This window comes from Zalophus californianus, chromosome 7 (assembly GCF_009762305.2).
Source record: "Zalophus californianus isolate mZalCal1 chromosome 7, mZalCal1.pri.v2, whole genome shotgun sequence".
Classification (NCBI taxonomy): Eukaryota; Metazoa; Chordata; class Mammalia; order Carnivora; family Otariidae; genus Zalophus; species Zalophus californianus.
In genome coordinates, this window is record NC_045601.1 from 118801702 (window position 1) to 118809507 (window position 7806).

General features: G+C 52.6%; 1 pseudogene; it reads left to right on the forward strand.

Moving 5' to 3' along the window:
• The first annotated feature begins 1977 nt into the window (after positions 1 to 1977).
• LOC113927067 lies at positions 1978 to 5457 on the forward strand (annotated as a pseudogene).
• The last annotated feature ends 2349 nt before the right edge of the window (positions 5458 to 7806 follow it).

Sequence of the window (7806 nt, forward strand, 5' to 3'; positions counted from 1 at the left end):
GAGCAATCTACACATTCAATGCAATCCCCATCAAAATACCATCCACTTTTTTCAAAGAAATGGAACAAATAATCCTAAAATTTGTATGGAACCAGAAGAGACCCAGAATAGCCAGAGGAATACTGAAAAAGAAAAGCAAAGCTGGTGGCATCACAATTCCGGACTTCCAGCTCTATTACAAAGCTGTCATCATCAAGACAGTATGGTACTGGCACAAAAACAGACATATAGATCAATGGAACAGAATTGAGAGCCCAGAAATGGACCCTCAACTCTATGGTCAACTTATTTTTGACAAAGCAGGAAAGAATGTCCAATGGCAAAAAGACAGTCTCTTCAACAAATGGTGTTGGGAAAATTGGACAGCCACATGCAGAAGAATGAAACTGGACCATTTCCTTACACCACACACAAAAATAGACTCCAAATGGTTGAAAGACTTAAACGTGAGACAGGAGTCCATCCAAATCCTAAAGGAGAACACAGGTAGCAACCTTTTCGACCTTAGCCGCAGCAACTTCTTCCTAGAAACATCGCCAAAGGCACGGGAAGCCAGGGCAAAAATGAACTATTGGGATTTCATCAAGATAAAAAGCTTCTGCACAGCAAAAGAAACAGTCCACAAAACCAAAAGACAACCGACAGAATGGGAGAAAATATTTGCAAATGACGTATCAGATAAAGGGCTAGTATCCAAAATCTATAAAGAACTTATCAAACTCAACACTCAAAGAACAAATAATCCAATCAAGAAATGGGCAGAAGACATGAACAGACATTTCTCCAAAGAAGACATCCAAATGGCCAACAGGCACATGAAAAAGTGCTCAACATCGCTTGGCATCAGGGAAATCCAAATCAAAACCTCAATGAGATACCACCTCACACCCGTCAGAATGGCTAAAATTAACAAGTCAGGGAACGACAGATGTTGGCGGGGATGTGGAGAAAGGGGAACCCTCCTACACTGTTGGTGGGAATGCAAGCTGGTGCAACCCCTCTGGAAAACAGTATGGAGGTTCCTCAAACAGTTGAAATTAGAGCTACCGTTCGATCCAGCAATTGCACTACTGGGTATTTACCACAAAGATACAAATGTAGGGACCCGAAGGGGTACATGTACCCCAATGTTTATAGCAGCAATGTCCACCATAGCCAAACTGTGGAAAGAGCCAAGATGCCCATCGACAGATGAATGGATAAAGAAGATGTGGTATATATACACAATGGAATATTATGCAGCCATCAAAAGGAATGAGATCTTGCCATTTGCAACGACGTGGATGGAACTGGAGGGTGTTATGCTGAGTGAAATAAGTCAATCAGAGAAAGACATGTATCACATGACCTCACTGATATGAGGAATTCTTAATCTCAGGAAAGAAACTGAGTGTTACTGGAGTGGTTGGGGGTGGGAGGGATGGGGTGGCTGGATGATAGATATTGGGGAGGGTATGTGCTACGGTGAGCGCTGTGAATTGTGCAAGACTGTTGAATCACAGATCTGTACTTCTGAAACAAATAATGCAACATATTTTAAGAAAAAAGAAAAAGAAGAAGATAACAGGAGAGGAAGAAAAGGGGAGTATGTCAGAGGGGGAGACGAACCATGAGAGATGATGGATTCTGAAAAAGAAACTGAGGGTTCTAGAGGGGAGGGGGGTAGGGGGATGGGTTAGCCTGGTGATGGGTATTGAGGAGGGCACGTTCTGCATGGAGCACTGGGTGTTATGAACAAACAATGAATCATGGAACACTGCACCAAAAACTAATGATGTAATATATGGTGATTAACATAACAATAAAAAATTAAAAAAAAAAAAAAAAAAAAAAAAAAAGAGCGCGTCGTGCAGTAGGTGAGGGGTCGGGGCAAAGTCCCAGGTCCCTGGGCCTGCCTCTCAGGGTCTCAGGCCCCAGGGCGGTGTCTGGGGTGGGGAAGCCCAGTCCCGGGGAGTCCCCATCTCCCCTTGTTCTCCGTCTCACAAACTCTTTCAGGTTCTCCCGCCTGGATACTCATGAGGCAGCCCCATTTCGCATTCCCATTGGGGGCGGGGGTCTGGAGAAGCCAATCAGCTGCACCGCGGTTCCGGGTTCTAAAGTTCTCACCTGACCCGTGGGGATGCAGCTACACCTCAGACCCTGAGGGTCTGGGCTATGGGGTCCCGAACCCTCGTCCTGCTGCTGTCGGGGGCCCTGGCCGTGACCGAGACCTGGGCGGGTGAGTGCGGCGGCGGGAGGAAAGGGCCTCTGCGGGGCGGGAGCGAGGGGACCGCGGGGCCGGGACGCGGGACGCCCGGGGAAGGCCCCTCTCCGCCGCCGCCGCCCCAGCCCCCCAGCCGCCCCCGGCCCCGCCACGGCCTGTGCTCCCCCGCCCCTCCCCGCCTCCGCCCTGCTCCCCCGCCCTCGGTGCCCCTCCCCCTGCCCTCCCGGCCGCCTCCCCCTCGGCGCCGGCCCCGCGCCGCGAGGAAGGTAGTGCGGGGTCTCAGCCCCTCCGCGCCCGCAGGCCCCCACTCCCTGAGGTATTTCCACACCGCCGTGTCCCGGCCCGGCCGCGGGGAGCCCCGCTTCATCAGCGTCGGCTACGTGGACGACACGCAGTTCGCGCGGTTCGGCAGCGGCGCGGCGAGTCAGAGGATGGAGCGGGGGGCGCCGTGGGTGGAGCGGGAGGGGCCGGAGTACTGGGACCGAAAGCCCAGGATTGCCAAGAGCCATGCACAGATATACCGAGTGGGCCTGAACAACCTGCGGGGCTACTACAACCAGAGCGAGGCCGGTGAGCGACGCGGGCCCAGGTCCAGGGCACGACCCCCATCCCCACGGACGGGCCGGGGTCGCTGGGTCCGAGCGCCACCCTGAAGCTGCGGGACCCACCGGTCCCCCAATCCGGGAAGAGCCAGAGGACACTTAAGCAGTTCTACTTTCTGTTTGGATTTAATCTCTTTCCTGTCCGGGAAGGGACGATCTGGGGGCGGAGGGGACTGAAGGCGGGGGTGGGGCCGCGGAGCGTGGCTGACCGCGGGGGCGGGGCCAGGCTCTCACACCTTCCAGTGCATTTCCGGCTGTGACTTGGGGCCCGACGGGAACCCCCTCCGCGGGTACAGTCAGGTCGCCTACGACGGCGCGGATTACATCGCCCTGAACGAGGACCTGTGTCGGGAGCCATGAGCAACAAAGGGGTTAATCGGGTAGAGCAAAGGCTCCCTGATCCCTTTGAACCATGGCCACCTGACTGCCCCCATACAAAAACATGTTGTACTGGCTAGCTTGAGTTGTATATAGGCCAAGAAAACCACAGTGTTATTGATAAGCCCTGAAAAATAGCGCACCAGGCCCTTTGAAGGATGGGAGGAGACTATGTCCTTGAGGAACCTGGCCTTGGACCAAAAACTTGAGACGGAGCCAGGAGAGGGCAGGGAGAAAACTGTGGAACTTGTTTATGTCCTACTGTTATCTAACCTGAACTTATAAAAAGTGTGTAAGTAAGAATAAAGTTGTTGCTCGCGGCATCCCCGTGGGCAACCCTCCTGTTCCCATACTTTTATGTTTCATTCTCTTACCCTCACCCCTGTTCGACCTTGCACGCGGGCCGTGGCAGACCTGCGCTCCTGGACCGCGACGGACACGGCGGCGCAGATCACCCGGCGCAAGCGGGAGGCGGCCGGTGACGCGGAGCAGCACAGGAACTACCTGAAGGGCACCTGCGTGGAGTGGCTCGGCAGGTACCTGGAGCACGGGAAGGAGACGCTGCAGCGCGCAGGTACCAGGGACCGCGGGGCCTCCCCGATCTCCCCTCCACTGGGGCTGGCTTCCCACCAGGAAGGGAAAATGGACTCAGTGTCAGAACACCGCCCCTCCCACGGGTGGGGAGACAGAGATCCGCCCGGGTGTTCATGTTCCTGCTAGAGAGGGCCTCACCCAGAGGGCCGCTTCTCGCTAAAGGGCAGTGGAGGAATCCAGTCTCTCCCGGGAGGCAGGTGGAAATTCCCTTTGACCGTGGCAGCCACCTTAGCAACCATGACTTTCCCTCTCAAGGCCTTTCCATCTGAGAACGTCTTTGGAGATCTGACTCCTGGATTTCTGAGGATTGACTATCCACTGCATTCACACCACTAGTGTGTTCCCTTTCTTAGACCTACACTCTACTAACCTGGGCACTCTCCCTGCTATTAGAACTTCCAAGGATTAGGAGATCCCAAAGGCTAGATTGGTGACTGGGTATTGTACTCCCTCCATCTAAACCAATGGCCCAATCCACCTCAGGATGGTCACGTAAGTGCTGTTTCAGTGGCCCATAAGGGTAAAGCAAAGTGTGGATTTTCTGATTCTTCTTCAGAACCCCCCAACACACAAGTGACCGCCACCCCATCTCTGACCATGACGTCAACCTGAGGTGCTGGGCCCTGGGCTTCTACCCTGTGGAGATCACCCTAACCTGGCAGTGGGATGGACCTGACCCAGGACACAGAGCTTGTGGAGACCAGGCCTGCAAGAGATGGGATCTTCCAGAAGTGGGCGGCTGTGGTGGTGCCTTCTGGAGGGGAGCAGAGATACACCTGCCATGTGCAGCATGGGGGGCTGCCCGAGCCCATCACCTTGAGATGGCGTAAGGAGGGTTTGGGGTACAGCCTCTTCTCAGGGAAAGCAGAAGGCCTTCTGGAGAATTTCAGCAGGGTTAGGACTCTTGCCAGAGCTCTGGGCCCCTCACCTTCCCTTCCCTTTCCAAAGCCACCTCCTCAGCCCACCATCCCCATCACCTGGATCATTGCTGGTGTGGTTCTCTTTGTGGTCACTGTGGAATTGGAGTTGGGATCGGAAGGAAGAAGCACTCAGGCAGAGAAAGGAGTGGGGAGATCTGAGTTTTCTTGTCCCTCTGGGGGGTTTCCTAGGTAAGAGATTATCCTGTCTTGTTAATGGGAAGTACCATCCTCATGCATGGACTTCCCCACTCTGGAGCTGATTAATAACATTCACTCTGTAGCAAACACTTGTGAAAATGAAGGACAGATTTTCATCTTGATAATTCTGGTGATGGTGACCTGATTCCCAGCAGTCACAGGACAGAGAGGAAGGTCCTTGCTAAGGACAGACCTCCAGCAAGTCAGGTGGTCCAGTGACCCCATACCTCGTTCATCATGTTTCCTGTCAGATGTGTCTGTGTTCCTATGAGCATAATATGAGGACATGGGGAGACTGGCCCACCATGACCACCTGCCCACCATGACCTCTCCCCATACTGACCTGCATTGTCTTCTCTGATGTGCTTTCCTGTTCCAGCAGAGGCGGGGTTGGACCGTCTTTATTTCATTTTGGGCTAAGTACTAATGACTTACTTCCCTATTGAATGAGAATCCAGATATGAGTTTGTGTTTCCTAATTCTTGGCATGTGGGGCTGATGAGGTAATAAAAGGGGAGATTTGTAAAGTTTAGACAGCAAATAAATGGAAGCCCTGAGAACGTTCCAGAATCAGCGTGTTTGCTCTGCTGAGTGTGTTGCAGGTGGGTCAGAAGGCTGTGAGGAGCCGAGTGGGGACAAGGCCTGTGGGCAGTCGGTGCTCAGTGCATCATGGGCATGATGTGCTCACCCCTCAGCCGGGTCATCTCTCTGTTCCATGTCCTTGCCTCTTCTGTGGAACCTTGTCTTACGAGGACCTGTGATCACAGGGACTTGGACGTCACCTGTCACCAGGACCTTGTGCAGCAAGAGCTTCCTGTGATAGGGTCAGTCTATGCTCAGGCCTGGGTTGGGGTATAGCCCCCCATTTTTGGGTGTTTATTTCATTGTTCCTCTAGAACATCAGGCCTGTTCTTGATCTTGCGCACGAGTTCTTATCCATTCTCCTCTGGGTGACCCTGCGGTTACAGCAGCGGGTGTCCTTTGGGCTGTGGTTCCCACAGGCCTAGGTTGGCCCCTGCACACTGCAGTCTCTATGGTATGGAGAGATAGATGAACTTTCAGGTTCATCCATGTCTTCCCCTCCCTCTAGAGCTGTTTTCTAGATAATTCTTTAGATTCTGGAGGTAGAGAGAGGAGGAATCAGAGTTTCTCATCCTTATTAAACTTCAGTTAGTTTCTACCTTCCCTATTGCTCTGTCCTCTCTCCCCACCCTTAGTTCATTGATCCTAGTGCCGGCTCTGATCCAAGTTCATGGATTTATAAAGCAGAGTCTAACGTAGGTTTCTATGTGGTTGGAGAAAAGGACCCATAAAGCCTCAGTACAGTGTTTCTGAAGAGAGGACTCTGTGTGTTGTGTGTGCAGGAGACATGATGTGGGGGAGGGGAGGGGCTGAGCAGAGAGAGGGAGGGGAGGGCAGCCCTGTGAGAAGCTAGAGGCAGCCCGGATGGAGAGGTGGGCGCACGGGGGGCGCACGGGGGGTGGGAGCTGCCACGGATCAGCTGAGCCTGAGGCGCATCTAGAAGACAGAGGTCCTCGGGCGCCTGGGTGGCTCAGTTGTTAAGCGTCTGCCTTCGGCTCAGGTCACGATCCCTGGTTCCTGGGATCGAGCCCCGCATCGGGCTCCCCGCTCCGTGGGAAGCCTGCTTCTCCCTCTCCCACTCCCCCTGCTTGTGTTCCCTCTCTCGCTGTGTCTCTCTCTGTCAAATAAATAAATAAAATCTTTAAAAAAATAATAGAAGACGGAGGTCTTCTACCTGCTCATTCATTCACCTGATAATTGTCATGTGCCACATACAGGACACGCTATGTTTACATCTGGGACAGCTCAGTGAGACTAAAAAGAGGGAAAACGTGGGGCGCCTGGGTGGCTCAGTCATTGAGCGTCTGCCTTCGGCTCAGGTCATGATCCCAGGGTCCTGGGATCGAGTCCTGCATCGGGCTCCCTGCTCAGCGGGGAGCCTGCTTCTCCCTTTGCTTCTCTCTCTCTCTGTCTCTCATGAATAAATAAATAAAATCTTTAAAAAAAAAGAAATAGATTTGGGAGGTGACACCGTATAAATGATGATTAGAACCTTCATAGATGAGGTCACCAAGGGAGAAGAGAAAGGAACAGGACCAAAGCCTGCACTCCTCAGGGCTAAGCAAGCTGATCAGAGTGCACACACCCAGAGTGGACTGCACAGTCCGGTCTGCGTCTAGAAGGCACATAGACCGGGGAGGCCCACCCTTCAGTGTGCACAGGAATTTCCTGGACTATGAAGATCTAGACAGTCTGGAGCAGAGCCTGAGATTCTGGGTTGATAACAAGGTTGGTGCTGATGCTGCTGGTCTTCAGATCCCACACTGAGTAGCAAGCACGTGAAGCAGGATCCCCACATGGCCATGCATCAGCCTCTCCTGTAGGGCTTATTAAATAAGTGATTCCTGCGCCCACGCCCAACATTCTAAGCTGGTGGGTCTGGGAGAGGCCTGAATATTTGGTAACAAATCCAAAGCAATCCAGATAGGGAAGCACTGAAGTCATTGATGAGAGCACTCACTGTGGGAAGGGGGATTACAGACACATTTAAATGTTTTTGGGGGCACCTGGGTGGTTCAGTCAGTTGGGCATCTGACTCTTGGTTTTGGCTCAGTTCATGATCTCATGGTCATCAGATCAAGCCCCAAGTCGGGCTCCGAACACTGCACAGAGTCTGCTTGAAATGTTCTCCCTCTTCCTCTACCCCTCCCCCACCACTCTCTCTCTCTCAAATAAATAAATAATAAAATATTTTAATGGATTTTTTTTGTAGGAAGAAAAATATAAGACATGCTGGGAGAAACATATTTTCTCTCCCATGGGGCACAGCCAGGTGGCAGATTGAGGAAGTCATTAGCTCAACATAAAATCTCAGAGTTACTGAGAGTAT